Consider the following 16,976-nt stretch of genomic DNA (forward strand, 5'->3'; position numbering starts at 1 on the left):
ACCAAATCCCCTCTAAACAATCTAAAAAGTGTATCAAACAGCTAAGGCTAAACGATCCTCCGATATTTGAGGGTGATCGAATGCTTGATAAGCGCAAGTGCTTTTGATAAATATTTAACCTTGTTTCCTTTACCTACATTTTTGATTTGTTTTAGGCAAGAAAATATCGCAAATATTATATTCAAAAGCGCATCGTTTAGTTTTTGATAAAAAAACACATATAACAGAGTGACTAATATCAAACGCCCGGCTAGCTCAGTCGGTAGAGCATCAGACTTTTATGGCTGAAGAACCTCTGATATCTGAGGGTCGTGGGTTCGAGTCCCCCGTTGGGCGTATATATTTTGATAAATATCTTTACGCGTTCGTTTTTTGTGTACGCACATTTACAGTTTTACACGAGACCTTTCTTCTTATCTCATTTGATGTTCGTAGTAATGTCAGATTAAAAGCGAATTGATAACGCTTAAAAACCTCATAGGGAATCAAAGTTTTTTAACAGCTAAGGCTAAAAGATTCTCTGATATCTGATGAGCGATATTATATTTGAAAACGCACTGTTTATTTTTGTTATAAACACATATTAAATTATGTTATAGTTAAGTGATAGCAACATCAAACGCCCGGCTATTTCAGTCAGTAGCGCATCAGACTTTTAAGACTGAAGAACCTCTGATATCTGAGGGTTGTGGGTTTGAGTCCCCCGTTGGAGATATATATTTTTATAAATATCTCTTTACGTTCGATTTAAACTGTTTCCTATTTTACTCATCGTTTAAAATATTTCAAACCTATTTACCCCGGATATGGAAATAATAGGAAAATAACACAAGAATCTGTGAAATCGGCCGGTATGAGGATGGGTTTTTGGCAGCTATTTGTTAACTAAAAATATCACTTGCCTTCAACGAAGTAAACGCATTGATAATAAGTTAAGACGGACCTGTGTTGTTATTACATTTGATGTTCGTTTTATTATGTCAGTTTTAAAAGCAAATTGATAACGATATCAAACACAAACTTATCAAACTGGAAAGGGTATCAAGCAGCTGAAGGAAAGATCCTCTGATATCTGAGGGTCGAAGGTGTGATAAGCTAAATGTTATACCTCGTTTCCTTTACTTATTTTTTTAGCAAGAATATATCGCGATATTGCATATAGTTGAAAACGTATTTGTTAACTTTTTTGATAAACACATAATAAATTTTGTTATAGTAAAGCAATAGAGCAACATACTTTTAAGGTTGAAGAACCTCTGATATCTGAGGGTCGTGGGTTCGAGTCCCTCGTTGGGCGTAATTTTTTCAATGTAAAATTTCTAAAATATAATATATTCATGTTTACACATCATTTAAAAATTCAAACTATAGACTATAATGTAGGCGAAACGTATGTGAATTGATAGATCAATGTCGTGTTATGTATCAGTAACATGAAATAAAAATTGCTAAAAACAGTAGTCTTTTCCATTAAAGCCAGAAAGACAATTCCTTTATATACTTTTGATGACATTTATTTTTAAGTTGTTAACAAAACCATGAAACAACTATAATTTTTAATATAGGGAGGCACAATAATATGAGCCTGTAAAAACTCCAACTTACAATTTTGAAAAATTTGAATCAGAAAATTATGCCTTGTGCTTTGTTTTCGTTCTGTTAAAGGTTAATAGAAGAAATAAAATGTAGGTCTTATTAAATTAGAATTCAGTTATCAATTTATTAATTGTTACCAGATTATCAAAGCATATATTGTCCAGCATTTTGAAATTCCATGTTTATTTGGGAGTACAGTACAATAAAAAAATCGACCTACCTACCCACCTTGAAAATTCTGTGTCGGGTTACATTTTTTTAAGGATGGCCTAATAAATAGTATTTCTTATGTCATCTTAACTTGAATGTCAAAGATTGAATCAGACTGTTTTCAGAAAAAAAATGTTTTTATGAAACCAATATGTTTACTTTAACGCTCAAATGTTCATGACGTATATAGCTTAGTTCAAACATAAAGAAACTTCAAATTTTGAAGTATAATAATCATATGCTTATAAATGAAATATTCAATTAAATTTCACGTTTAATTACTAGTTGATGGAATGGAATAATACTATGTTAACATTCATTCAACTCATTTTCCTTGCTGAATTTTATTTATTGTGATGTCTGTCGCCGAGTGATTACGATCGTTGACTTCAAACTCCTAGCCTCGTACCGCTGTAATTGTGACCCACGTCTTCTGATTCTTTCGTGTGAGAATGCTCAAAAGAATCTAGCTTACTGGTCAGTGGTTCTGCTCAGGTGTTTGCTTATACCTGAAATAATGCTCAAAAGGTAACCTGAGGTATTCCTTCACCAGCGCCATAATACTTATACTGCGTTGTTGAGACGTAAACCTCAAAACAAACAAAGAAGATGTAAACAACATTTGAAACTTGACAGTTGATACTGATAGCATGATTATTAAAATCTTTATTTAAATGAAATCAAAGAATCAAATCGATTGTTGACATTTTTAATATCGACAAAAACGGTTGTAAAAAAGTAAGATAGGAGGATAAACACATTCCGTTATCGTCGATAAATCTAACATTATGATATAAATATAATTCATTGTTCACTTATACAATTTTAATGAAACAAATTGTGGCAATACAAGACAAATAGAACTTTTATTAGAATAGCATATAACGTAATAATTGAATTTAAAGACAAGAATAAGGTTCCATCTGTAATTACACAGATTTTGATATATTGCAAATGACGAACAAGCCTTAAAACATATAATGTAATGTTTGTTAATTTGAAATCTCTGTAGCATTCAACTACTTATTTCGTCAAACGATTACACATATAAGTACGATGTTGATATGGATACTTTTTTTGAAGGTCTGCGTCATTCTATTGGTGTCAGCCGTTCATATGATGTTTACAAATGTTGAAAATGTGATTGAATAAAATATAACGGATGATTTTCATTTTAGTAAAATAATATTTCAAGATGTTACTAAATGATACAATAAATGTTTTATTTCCTCCATTACGGTACAATTGTAGTTACAATTGTAAGAATTCATTCATTATCTGTTCAGGTTGTAACGGATCGTCAGAATTTTATTAAAATGTTTAGTATATAAATTACAGTCTCCCTTGATTTGAATAAGTCACGGCTTAAAAAATGGCTTTAAATTACAAAACTATGTTTCGGAGTCATGTTTTATAATAAACATACTATTCTTGTTACACAAATCATAAGAGCATCGATGCAAGCCTTTGAAATTGTTGTCAACACTTTCTACTGGAATTTAATATAATTTACTTGAACAATGTATCTATCCTAATGTCTTTGAAGTGAGACTTGTACTTACTATACATTTCCGATATCTAGAGTAATCATTTTCTTTTTTGCTGAAAGGTTGTCTCTTAAATCATCAATAAATGTTATAAAATGTGTGTTCCAAATTGCTTTTTTATTAAAAACACGGGATAATATGGTGATAAACATCTCGCTTAGATCATAAGATATTATGTAAATATATTCTCTTACAATAAGAAATGATTCAATAAATAACAAAAAATATTCCAGAATGTTTATATCTTGAAACGAATAGCATATAGATCATGACGTTAAAACAGACATGTACGGGTTTGACTTTGGATTATATTGCTTTTTTAATTAACGAATACTGCCATGGTATTCGCAAATGTTACATTTACTTCAATAGTGTAAACAGGACTGATAGACAAATTAACTAAAATGTAACTCTGTCCTTTTGAACTTCAGTGTCATAACACCTGAAGACGAATAACGGAAGACTGTTACCAGTAGATACACCTGTGTACAATGATAATAACATACAAGTACAATTAAAATGGTGTGTTTTATCTAATTACGAAGCCGTCGCTCTATACTGGATATTACACTTTACGGATTAATCAGACGGAAAGCAATGCAATCCGTTTGTCACATTCGGTAAAGTAAATAAATATACAGAAACAAACGTTATTTATTGTGTTTTTCTTCAGACAATTGTCGTGAACGTGGGTTTCAAAAGATCAATAAAGTTTACAACAACGAGCAGCTACAAAATCAACTTTGTACAAGAACGTACCAAATTCACAAAGCTGTAATGATTCTCCCTGAACATTCGAAAAATACCGTTTATTAGAATATTTTTGGTGTTTTCTGGTAATTTAGGTTCATTTAACTTCAACTGTTTTTATTTGGCAGTTCAAGTTTTCTGTTTGCAAAAGAAGCATTCAAACTTGAAAGGAATTTAAGACAAAAAAGCTAATATGTCATGAATTTGATATTGGATTAATCACGCTGTTTGAAGTAAAATTGATCATTGAAACACTGAATTTAAAGAACTCTACAGGATTAGATGAAATTGGACCAAACATCATCAAAAATTGTGGAGATAATATAATATAATGATTGCATCAAGTTATTATCTCTGTCCCTATATGCATGTTTTGTTGTTGTTGTTGATGATTTTCTATTTTAGAAGGACGCCTAATTTGAAATAAGATACATGTGATTGCTGCTGTAATGTGTTACCTTTTCTAAATAAATATAATTTTTATTATTTCATTTCCAATCAAATTTCTGTGGATGATTATTTTATTATGGCAAAGGGTCATCCAGAACAGTACAATTTAGATTATAAAAGTACAAGTGTTTCTAGATTTAAAGTGCTTTGAACTAAAGAATTCTTCAATCAATCTGGTACAATTGAGAGTAAACCTGTATGGTTTCATTAATTTCGTATATGGCTTTCGTTAACTTTCTTAATTGTTCTTTGATTTTGAAAAGATAGACACAAATATTTTCGAATGCTTAAGTCCTTAGAAGCATACACATTTTGTTTATTTACAACTAATCAAATGCGTCGCTGTCTAGAAAATTTTAAGCAACAAAGTTAACATAATTGATATGATTTCAAAATACGAACATATGCTTTGTTTTGGTTTAGTAAATCTCTAATTAATTAAGTCGTTAATGTGTCAATAAGGAATCACAAAAATTGTAAAAAAAACTAGTAAGCCTTAGTATATTAATAAAATTGTAATAAGTGAATATCACATGACAGTTAATAAAGCTAATATGAATTGAATTTTAATACATTTTATCTAGCCAGATATCTGGTGACTAGTTCTCAGCTCTTTTTCAAATAATTGATATAATAGATAAACGCCATACAAAGGGTACCGTTAATAAGATTACTGCCAAGTTATATAAGTTAGATCAACGAGTCAGAGAAATGGAAAATATATCAAACTAGAACTCCGTGAGTCGGATGCGTCGCCTTGTGAACAATATAGTTTAGGAGAAATGGCCAGGGCAAAATGAAATATGAAAATAAACAAAGGGCAATTACTCAAAAAAATAATAAATGCAGAGCAGCAGTTTCTGTGCACTGCACTTCTTGTCAATAAGATCTATCATCCTATGAAGTTTCAAGTCTATAGCTTTTGTAATTAATGAAAAATGGCCTGGACAAAAATAAAGCATGAAAATTAATAAAGGGTAATCACTCAAAAATAAGAAGTGCACAGTACCAGTTTTTGTACACTGCACTTTTTCTTTTTCTTAATGAGATCTATCATCCTATGAAGTTTATAGACCATAGCTTTTATACTTTAGGAAAAATGGCCTGGACAAAAATATAGTATGAAAATTAACAAAGGGCAATAACTCAAAAAATAAGAAATGCAGAGTACCAGTTCTTGTACACTGCACTTTTTTTAATGAGATCTTTCATCCTATGAAGTTTCATGTCAATAGCTTTTATATTTAGGGAGAAATGGCCCGGACAAAAATAAAGTATGAAAATTAACAAAGGGCAATAACTCAAAAATTAAGAAGTGTAGAGTACCGGTTCTTGTGCACTGAACATCGGGCATTATTAGAAGCATGCATACTATGTTTGAAGTCAATTCGACTTATTATGACTGACTTATGCTCCGGACAAGCTTAAAAACCCGCCGACACCGACGCCAACACCGCCGACGCCGCCGACAAAAGTAACCCCTATATGTCGCCTTTTTCAAGGCGACCCAAAAAAAATTAGAGTTAAGTATAAATTCTTTAAAGTGTAACGTTATCTACATTGTCAGTTCACAAGAGGACATCTGTTATTCAATACTAATTATAATGGTAAAGACCATACCAGATATAGGCTTCACATAGGAAAATGCACAAAATTCACTCATAATCGTACTTACAAATTAACTAAACAAGAATGTTGCTTCAAACTGAAATGTTAATATACATGTAGTGCAAGTAAACCAAGCCTAGTGCCTAGTCTAAGGCATGATTGGTGCATAGTATGAATATGTGTAGGTACGATTTACACGATACGCCAAAATAAAACTTGTTTTGAGGCTACTTCGGTATAACTTTCATAACTGAAGGAATTCGATCCACAATTCTTTCTAAGCAATACCTTTGATAAATTTAAATCTATAAGACATTTAATTCGTAATGCTTCTATGTGTGTGAAACTGGAGAGTTTATATAAAATATAACTCCGAGAAATATTTTCTATTATCTATAATTGAAATTGGGTTACCAGATATGTAAAGTTCCGTACTGTTATTATGCTTCCTAATCTGACAAAAAAACTTGATTTGACTTCGGAGAGTGAATCAATTTTATTTAACCAATGCTGTTCAAATAAGGTAAATTATTACTTTTGCAAATAGACTTAACAATTATCATCTAATTCAAAACCTGAAAAGGGAGAACAAACTGATTAATTAGATAAGTTTAATATATCATCCGGAAAAGGAATAATATATTAAGACATGTAAAAAAGAATCAATTAACAAATCCAATTTCATCAATGAATTATTTTATCTGACGAAGGGCGGAAAACGGGAATGTCCTTGCGTTTATTATCTGCTGGGTCTGCTGTAATATATGGTCATTAATTTGCTACGTTTAATTGCTTTACGAGCCATGTTTAAATTATAAAACGAATACTTTTTTATTCTTTAGTTATTTTATGACAATAATGACTTTCTATTTCATCTATTCCAAAAAGGAAATAAGATTAAATGAGGAATAATTGTTTTATCTTAAAAAGTATAGACCGCTACGCGTATTGGTCTCAAGCAAGTACAGAGTATAATCACAGTTCACAGTATAATCACTTATAATTTGTATTTAAGACATAAATAGTTTCTAGAGCAAGTGAACATACAAATTAATCACTTTTCAAGATTTTTATTTCTTTAATGTTTGTTTGTAAATGTTTAAGAAGTAACCGTAACGGTTGCAAATATTGCAATTTTAACAGTGTGATTCTCTGGACAAAAATATTTCAATTGGAAAATTTAAAAATCGATGAAACAAAGTTTAATTCTGCCTGTCACACGAAATGGTAGTTGCGGCAAAATTATGTATACGTCGGTTACAAACAACTTTCATATCAAGCATATTTTTACTGCTTAATTAAATTGTTGTAACATAACATTGTTTCTATTTTAATCTAGCAATCTATTAGTACTCTGGTGATTTTCCTAAAATGCCCGTTTGTGCCAATTGACACCTAAGGTCTTCCTCTACCAGTTAATCCTAAAAAAAAACAAATACTGAGTTGTATTTGGTTCGTTCATTGAATGCCGCCCTTCCTGTTTGTTTTCATATCTGGTGCAGTGTTCGTGCGACGTAAAATCAAACTATAAATTGATGGAGAAAATATATTTTATTAGCGTTTTACATAAATGAATAATAAGATAAAAATTTACAAATGCACTTTCACTTTGATTTAACAACCTTTAGAGTGAAGCATTTATAATGAAACATCGTTGTCATTGTGACAGTAACTTTGCAGACATATCAATGCACGTGTTATAGCTTAATGCTTTTAGGACAGCAAGAATAATATTGCTGTTCAACTCATTAAACATTAAACAAATATCACTGACATTAAATTTAGTTATGGCAATTTTCCTAGAGAGTTATTAAACTCCCTTTAAGAAATTTAGCTCCCATGATAGTTGTTGACACCGAAACATCGGAAAAGAAACAACAATATATGTTGACGAGGAAATATCATTTTCATTATCTTCATTGATCTTTGTGGTTTTGTATTCATATGTTCAAAGTCCTAACAGTCATTTATATTCCTTTTAATTATTGATTTTAACATCCATGCTTTGCTATTAAATTCTTTTATGTTTTCGTATCTTGTATTTTGCAAAACATTTGAAGGAAAAGGTTCTTGGAATGTTTGCCAAGAAATATAAAATCCGTAGTAAAAGCATCTAATTTGTTTCTGTATACTGTGTTTGAATTATGTTTCTCTCAATCATTGCATCAATAAACGGAAGCAAGATGCCGTTTGTCCTTTTGAATTCTTTTGTTTGACGAAATTATATTTATGTCTTACTTTTTAAACTTTATAATAAAACGGTTCACATACTTTTTAGATATTACCTTTTCACATTCTTATTTCGTGACAATTCGTTGTCGTCGGGTTAATTGCTTTTAATTAATCGGACAACATCTTAAATCTCGTTACAATCCGCCAGTATCTTGTCTCATATAATTGATTCTAACATTTAATGATTAGCTTTACAAATGCCCTTAGAGAAGTTCATAAACTTTTAAGCTCACACAGCTGAAGATGTCATTAGGTGATAAAATATATGCTTATTAATTTCACGGTTTTCATCCTACTGTCTATATTTGTAACGGGTGTAAACAAATGATTCCATAAGAGATTTTACAATGCCAACGCATATATCATGCACATTTACATACAGACAAGGCGTGTTAAAGCTGAAAATTGTTTAATTCTGAGTTTCTGACCTTATAATATTCTTTAGGGATTCTTATTTCTCTCTATTTTATAAAACGCTTTGTTTTTTAAACTCATGAGATTAGTCTGCAATTCTGTTACCTATCGGCGGTGTTTATATTTTTGAAGTAATTTGAATGTTTCAGAATACACGGATTTTAACGCACGCTTTGAAAAAGCACACGAACGAACACGCTTAATTGACATGGTTTGAACAAACGTTTTATTATAAAAAAAAAAAAACACACACACACAGACGTACGTTAAGCCGTGAACGCTGAATAACAAACGGTAATGCTGAAATACAGAATCGTGTTATAATAGTTAGGTTATGTTGTTCTATTAAGGAATGGTTTGATTTTTTAATGATTTTGTGGTGAAACATGAAATACCGATTTTATATTTTCCTGAAATAGATTCAACAATTTGATCTGAAATTTTGTTTTTATTTTCTTCGGTGCATTATAAAACCGGCCGTTAATTATGATCGTAAACAAATAAGGAAATAATGTTTAACTGTAACGCACTATTTTATACCCTAATAAAATTGCAAAAACATTTTCATAGCACATGTGTGAATAGATCTCTGATTAAGGTAAGTATGTAGGAGCATATTTGTCTTACGAAACAGATGCGGTCGCATTTGACCCACATGCAGAGTGAAAAATGCGTATCCAATAATTTGTCCGCCAATACGCAACAAGGTCAGATGGCTCTCTTCTTTTATGAAACTCAGGCTTTTGAGAAGCACAGTAACGAAGCGATGTGCGGTATTTTACAGAGAGAAACGAGAAGCGAAATTCCGACAAAGCACGAAGCGTGGCACGATATTTTACCGTGAAATCTCGTGAAATGGAATACTTCGACATTGCGATATATCGTGTTATAATATCGTGACTCGCTTCGTGTCTCGTCTGAATGTCGCGTCATGCCCGATTCTACGAGGCCCGATATTCCATATTTATGGCATTACCCGGAACTCATGCATGTTTTAAGTTGTTTTTCAATGGCGGATGTGAAAGCAGCAATTAAGTATTTCTGAGGACAGAGATCATTAGGGGGCCTCCGTGGCCAAGTGATTTAAAAAAAAACAATTGCCCTCAACTGCTGTAGGTTCGACACTCACTCAGGGCGTCAAACTGTACTGGAAGCCCGTCCGGAGTCCGGAGTCCAAATGCGGTAAACCACGCGTGCACACGTAGTTGATATCGAGTCCTGCAACATTTTCAATTTTCTCGTGTTTGGCTTTTTCAGGGATTCTGTTTTCTTTATTTTCAAAAGTACAATAATGAAATTTTTAGACATTCTGTTTTTATTTTAAGAAAATGAATTTGAACTAAGTCTAGTTAAATGCGGTCCGTCTAGCATTTATCAATTTAAATTTGTTATTTGCTGTTTCCTGGAAAACACTCGTCATCTTTTACATATGGTTGCTGATTTGGAACACATTTGTGCGTCATGTTGCTGCTACCTAAAGATCGACAAAGCGTTAAACGGCGCGTTGACGCAATATCGTCTTTTCGTCATGTCGATTTCGATGCAGGCCAAACGGTGCGTTGTCGTGCGGCGTGTTGTCGCTATGTCAAATCGTCGCTCGGCTCAAATAAATAAGTTTCCCTCCTTTCACCCTTATGTCCGCTCTAGGTTTATTCGAGTGTGTCGGGGGCCGCGTCCTGTGAACGTTGCCTTTGCCTTGTTGATCTTTATTCTTGTTTTCTTTTTTGGCTATTTGTATATATATATATATATATATATATATATATATATATATATATATATATATATATATATATATATATATATATATATATATATATATATATGAGCCGCATCACGTCAAAACCAACATAATGGGTTTGCGACCAGCATGGATCCAGACCAGCCTGCGCATCGGCGCAGTCTGATCAGGATCCATGCTGTTCGTTACTCAGTTTCTCTACTTGTTTTGTTTTGTTTTGTTTGTTTGTTTGTTTCATTTTACGCCTTTTTCCGACAGTATTTCAGTCATATAGGCGGGTAGTTTCTTATCCATCGTTCCTGTGAGTTATACCAGTACTAGACTACCTTCCTCCGCACTAAACTACCAAAGCATCTCCCGGGGTTCTCTACTTGTAATAGGGTTTGTAAGCGAACAGCATGAATAGGGTTTGTAAGCGGACAGCATGAATCCTGATCAGACTGCGCGGATGCGCAGGCTGGTCTGGATCCATGCTGGTCGCAAACGCATTACGTTGGGTTTTGTCGTGACGCGGCTCATATAGTGAAGAAAAGGCGAAAATGATAGAGGTTGTGTTGTCACTATCGACAACACAACGCGCAAAGTGTACCAAATTAGCGACCATATTTACATATTTATCTCTTTTACATAAATGATAACAATTCATTTGAAATGGAAATGATTTAAATGCTGAACAATCAAAATGGTAAGTTACAGAGGATGTTTTTTAGTTGTCCAGCACCTTGTTCGCTTACATAACTATTTTGAATTAACTATTAGCTCTATAAGGCTTCTGAAAGATAATATGTGTCGCCACTTATCCAATAAACAATAGTTTAATGCATGATATTTCCATCAATCACAAGCACAATATACGTTGTTGCAGATTCAGAAATAAGGTAAGTTATTTTCTTTACCATGCGCCTGTGCATACATTGCATTTTCACTTTTTGAAACTTTGTTCTAATTACTCTAGAGGGTTATTCATCAAGATCGTAAACTCCAAGTAACAAGCAATAGAATGTTTAACATCTACGTTCAACTGCAGAAGTTTTCTATAGAATTTAGATCTTTCTAAGCATACCTTTAGATTAGTTCAAAACTTCAGCTACGAGATAAATGACTGCAAAACGCTAACTGCAATTGCTGACTAGCATCGTCTAGTTTCAACGTATCTTACTTAGAAGAGTTGCATTCACACATTATTTATTTATTTATTTATTTCGAATCCCGACTGGGACTTTGGGACTGTGTCGATGTGACGTGAAACCCAATAAAACGAAAAACAAACAAACAAAATTTATTTATTTATTCATTTTGTAACATGAAGTCTTTCTTGATAAAGATACTATGAATGTGATGGTTTTACCCCGCTAATTTTGTCAGAATAAACAAAGTCAGTTTCAATATTTTTTTTTTCTATTTTTTTTTTCAAATGTTTTTCACTATTGTTTTAAATCAGGTGTTTCTCCTACATTAAGGAACTTATATATTATTCTCGGAACATATTCATTTTTGTTTCATATAATCTGACAATAACAAACACTAAAATATTTGTAAGGAGTTATAAAATGAAAAGTATGTGTTTATCTTTACTGTATATTACAGGCTCTGTGTGGTATATATTAAAATTGACAAGTTGTAATAGAAACTTCCCAATATTTTTGGTCATGATCTACTGTTTTTGTTTTTAAGCAAAACTTCACGAACTTCTTTCAGCCTGTTAGGTTGAATAGGCAGAGCATCAGACTAGCAATTCAGGTGTAACAGATTCGATCCTCGGAAGTGGAGTAATTCTCCGTGATATCGGAAATCGACACTTGAGTTGTATGGTCATTTATCTTCACAGTCAATGCTGTTTCGGAATTTTTTTAAGAAATTATTAGTTTATCACTTAGTCTTACAAATGTGAGAACAAACTGTCCTTGCTGTGTACAAAAATTGTTCAGATTGTTTTCAAAATGTGCTTCTGGGGTGTAAAAGGGGCTTTACTTTGACCTTTTGACCTATTTCTCAGGTGAGCGATCCATGACCTTTTTTGTTTTATCTTTTTCTTTTCTTTTTTATATAAATAACTGAGTACGTATATGTCGACAAAACCTGATGCTTGTATCACTTTGTGTTATTCTTATATAATGCTTTATGTAGCTATTATTGTATGTAGTGTAAAGCAATTGTACGTACTCATAGTATTATTTTACAAACAATACCTGTGTTATAACATAAGACTAAATAGCAGTATTTTTAAGATTCTTGAGAAAAAGTCAACTTCCTTTCGGATAATTGAAAATGATTGGTATCAGCAATAATTCAAATTCAATGAAGGTGAAGAAAACAGTATATTGATAGTTGCGTCAAAACATCAAATTCAGTGCAATATATACTCGACCTACATTTTGTTGTACAATATTTAAATAATCAGTAAATATGTGTGACAAAACAAATATACTTTTAAATAAAGAATGTAAAAATTAACACGAAGGTACAGAAAACATATCTATGGTCAATGCTTTTTTTAATTGTGCTTTCTTCACTATACATTATTATCACTTATGTTTAACATCCTCATCTGGCTAAATATGAAAAATAAAATAAAAATCTTTGTATTCAAATGTGTTTATACATCTCAATAATAATGAAATGATTAAATGATATCGTCTTTAATAATAATTACATTCATTCAAGGTCGCAAAATAAAGATCAGGATTGTTGTAATGGTGCCCGCAGTTTGAACAATGTTTTTATTCTAACGAACACCGTGGTATATCGAATCACATTTATAATACATAACAAATTGTTGTGTATTACTCTTTGATACTTTTATAGGAAACAATTAACATGTTTTATGTGAAAATTAAATAATATACAGCTTTCTATAATAGATTTCATCACGATATCGTGAAATCTAAAGAGCTTAGGTAAGAGGACAACTTCTATAAACATCAGCATAATTGTCTAGTTGTTTTTCTTTTCCAAAAACAAATGTACATGGTTCATGCTGCATATTACATAATAAATAGTTAAAAACATAACACATTGTAGTAATAAACAAAAATACTATTTACTATATTGAATCAATGCAACAGTACATCTTCTGTGTGGTACAATATAAAATTTGACAATACATTTATTGATTCAAAATAACGATTTTTTAATGAGATTAATATGATTTAATTTAATTTACATTTTTACATTATATGTATTTGATTTTGATAATAACGAAGTAATAATCAAGATTCATTCAATTGATATTTACTTTATTACAGCTCAGTTGTAAGTTTTATAACCTATTTAAGGTTTCTAGTTTGACTTTAAATGGACAAAATCGCGTAAATTTCGTGCATGAATATTTATTTCATTATCATATTACATGTCGTTAAAATGGCGACCACTGGTATATTTGTCCTTTTTCCGAAAGCAAGTAAGCATTCTTTTTTCCGAAAGCAAGAAAGCATAAACAATCAGTATAAAATTGGCATGCCAATCGAATCTATGGTATACGATGCAACAGAAAACAAAATGCACATTTAGTAACATGTTGCAGACGACCATGAGCAGAGTTGGCCAAAAGGTCAGCTTGTGTCTTCTCGTGATGAGTGATCCCTCGGAAGCATTAATCACAACAAAATTACATGAAAATTGCAGACTCATCTGTATATGAAGGATAATGAATAAATGCAACATCCCTCACGCCCTATTTCTGGCATCAATGATCCCGAAGGATCGGTTTTAGACCCGCCACACCTCACTATTAGTAGCGGTACTCAACTATCAACACTTTATAGTGCTGGCATCAATGATCCCGAAGGTCCATAAAAATATAACAACAATGAAGTGAAGAACGGGGCAACCTTTTACAGCTGCAACACATTTTTGTTGTTTGTCCGGCGGTCAGTCTACGTTCTCAGCTTTTCTTGGCAACTAACATGTAATAACCAATTTCTTTATAATTGGCGTGATATCGTAACCTACCCAGCGGTAAAATCCATGTATCAGCAGTGAAAGACAAATGCCTTATATGTACATAATTACATATTCATCGTTTACTTAAATTTTAACTAATAATCTTCCTAAAGAGTACATTTAAGTTCATATAAATGATATTCAAGATTAACAATTTTAATACAATATTTCATGACAACTTAGTTTGTTAACTTAAAGATCAAATCGGTTGTTTCGAAAGGACAATGTCAAGCCACAAATGAATTTATGTATAGCACCAAACGTACCAACGATAACACACAGAGCAGAAATGGTTATTATAACAGTGCTCCTTTGTACAAACGTGTTATAACCGCTGACATGTATTTAAAGAATAAACCTCCTCTTCATCAAGCAGACATATCAATACATATACACATTACTCTTTTTTTACACAATTTAAGCAGTAATTGTGTGCCCCAAAGAAACAAATATGACTGTTGTTCGATATAGATGCGACTATGAAAATTGAAGTAATATGTGAACTACAGCTTCTAGCCGTAACCGTTGGCGATCAATTAACAGTTAATGTAGCACACTTCAAATATGTTGTTCAAATTAACAAGAATTTACAACGATATAATTTTGCAATTAAGGCTTAATTTTGTCACGCTTTTATGATACTGCAAATCATTGTTTGCTCTTCTGTGTGTTAAATATTATCAAAATTATCGTTGTATGTTTTTGTTGTTGAATATTCTGTTGTTTAGTTGTTTCTCTTTTCAATTTCCTCGTTTAAGCAGCCAGTTAAGTTTTATATAATTCCCCTGACACAATACTGGCATCACTCGTTATGTTTATTCAACATTATTGCAATCGTCTAGAGTAATAAAAAATAAATCAGACAAAATTAAGTAAAATAACATGTGACAAACTAAAGTACATCCCACGTTTAAGTTAAAATCACCCACAAAAAATAATCCAAATTATTAAATCGACTTTAAGATATTATTCTACATGTATTTTGGTTGAAATAACCTTTTACTGTATTAACAAAACTAATGTTTCGTGTATATGTGTAGCCTTTGCACTGAAAGAAATGCTTTAAGTAAAATTGTACTTAATCCTTAACATTTAAATATAAAAAATACACGATACATTTATATATTTACGTTTACTTTTTAGAGGCTTCCAGATAGAAAGAAATGTTTATCAAAATGCTGGAGGCAGAATGCTACTTTTAATGAACCCATCAATTGAAACTTCTTGCTTATTTAAATATGATCGGAATTTACATCGATGTTAATGAAAAAAAGGAATTAATAACACTGGTTCGTTTAACGGAAACAGGACTTGCGATTCTGTTAAGTATGTAGTTGCGAAAAAAAAAATATTCCGAAAATCATATCATTAAATGTAGTGTTAACACTTTGATTAATTAATATTCAAATTAGGTTTAAATCCCTTAAACTTTATTTTTTCGGATCTGACGAAAACTTATCTCTTCTTTTTTTGTTTGAATTATCATTCTTTAACTTCCTTGCTATATCTTTTCGATCAAATTTCCTGTATTCAAGGAATAAAACAAAAACGTTTATAGGACCGTTGGGACTGTACAATAAAAACGACATCAATAATTGAACGAAAATCTGTTGTTTTCCTTAAATATGTTTCCACATTAGTGTTGTATTTCTCTACTGACTCTACCAGCCACTAATTGATAGCTGGCACTAATTTCCTGATGCAAAACAATACCACTTTCTTTTCGAAGTGAATTATTGTTAACGTCTTTCAATAGATCCATATTTACCAATCTAATGTGAAACACATTACCTCTGGTGGTAACCAACAGAGGTTGTTTCTTAGAAAGTGTATTAATCTTTACTTATATTGCAAATCTATATCTGGCAATATTGGGGCAAATGCGCTTTCTTTTCTTTCAAATTTGAGTAGTCCTAGTATGTTCGTGCGGAGTAACACAAGCAACATACATACAGACAATAAAAGAAGGGTTTTTCCTTGTTTGTTTACCGCTACTCTGATACAATTGTTTCTTAAAAAGGCATTCATTAAACTTCACTTAAACATACAAAGAATCAAATTTCTGCTCATTTCGTTTTTTACGTGTAAAGGCAAGCATTTTACTTTTACTTCATTTTATATAAGAAGCTCCTGTAGTATAAATGTATAATTGACACTTATCTGTCTTACACAAGATGTTTCCGCAATAAATAGATTAATTTTTATTTTTACCGAAGGTAGGAGCACTGAAATATCCTTCTTAAATATATATTTCTGTGAAAATATTTTTAAGATATAAAGCAGAATTATTAAAGACTCGTCTTAGCACACACTGTATAGTCTTCATTTTGTTTATTAAAGTTGTTTCAAGAACATTACTTTTTAAAATTAATTAAACATCAATATGTTGCAATTGTGCGTTTCTTTTCCTTAGTAGAACCAGTGTCAGCAATCTTGATATGATAAAATTGTTTTTCATTGCTTTCTGCGGCATCACCCTTTGCAAA

At 31.6% G+C, this 16,976-nt stretch overlaps 1 non-coding gene across 1 annotated transcript; it reads left to right on the forward strand.

Moving 5' to 3' along the window:
- Positions 1-244: 244 nt before the first annotated feature.
- Trnak-uuu (transfer RNA lysine (anticodon UUU)) lies at positions 245-336 on the forward strand. Its single transcript is given in 2 exon segments — positions 245-281; positions 301-336. It is a non-coding gene; the product is annotated as a tRNA-Lys (tRNA).
- The last annotated feature ends 16,640 nt before the right edge of the window (positions 337-16,976 follow it).

This window comes from Ruditapes philippinarum, unplaced genomic scaffold (assembly GCF_026571515.1).
Source record: "Ruditapes philippinarum isolate M1 unplaced genomic scaffold, ASM2657151v2 ctg5008_1_1_1_1, whole genome shotgun sequence".
In the NCBI taxonomy this organism is placed as follows: domain Eukaryota; kingdom Metazoa; phylum Mollusca; class Bivalvia; order Venerida; family Veneridae; genus Ruditapes; species Ruditapes philippinarum.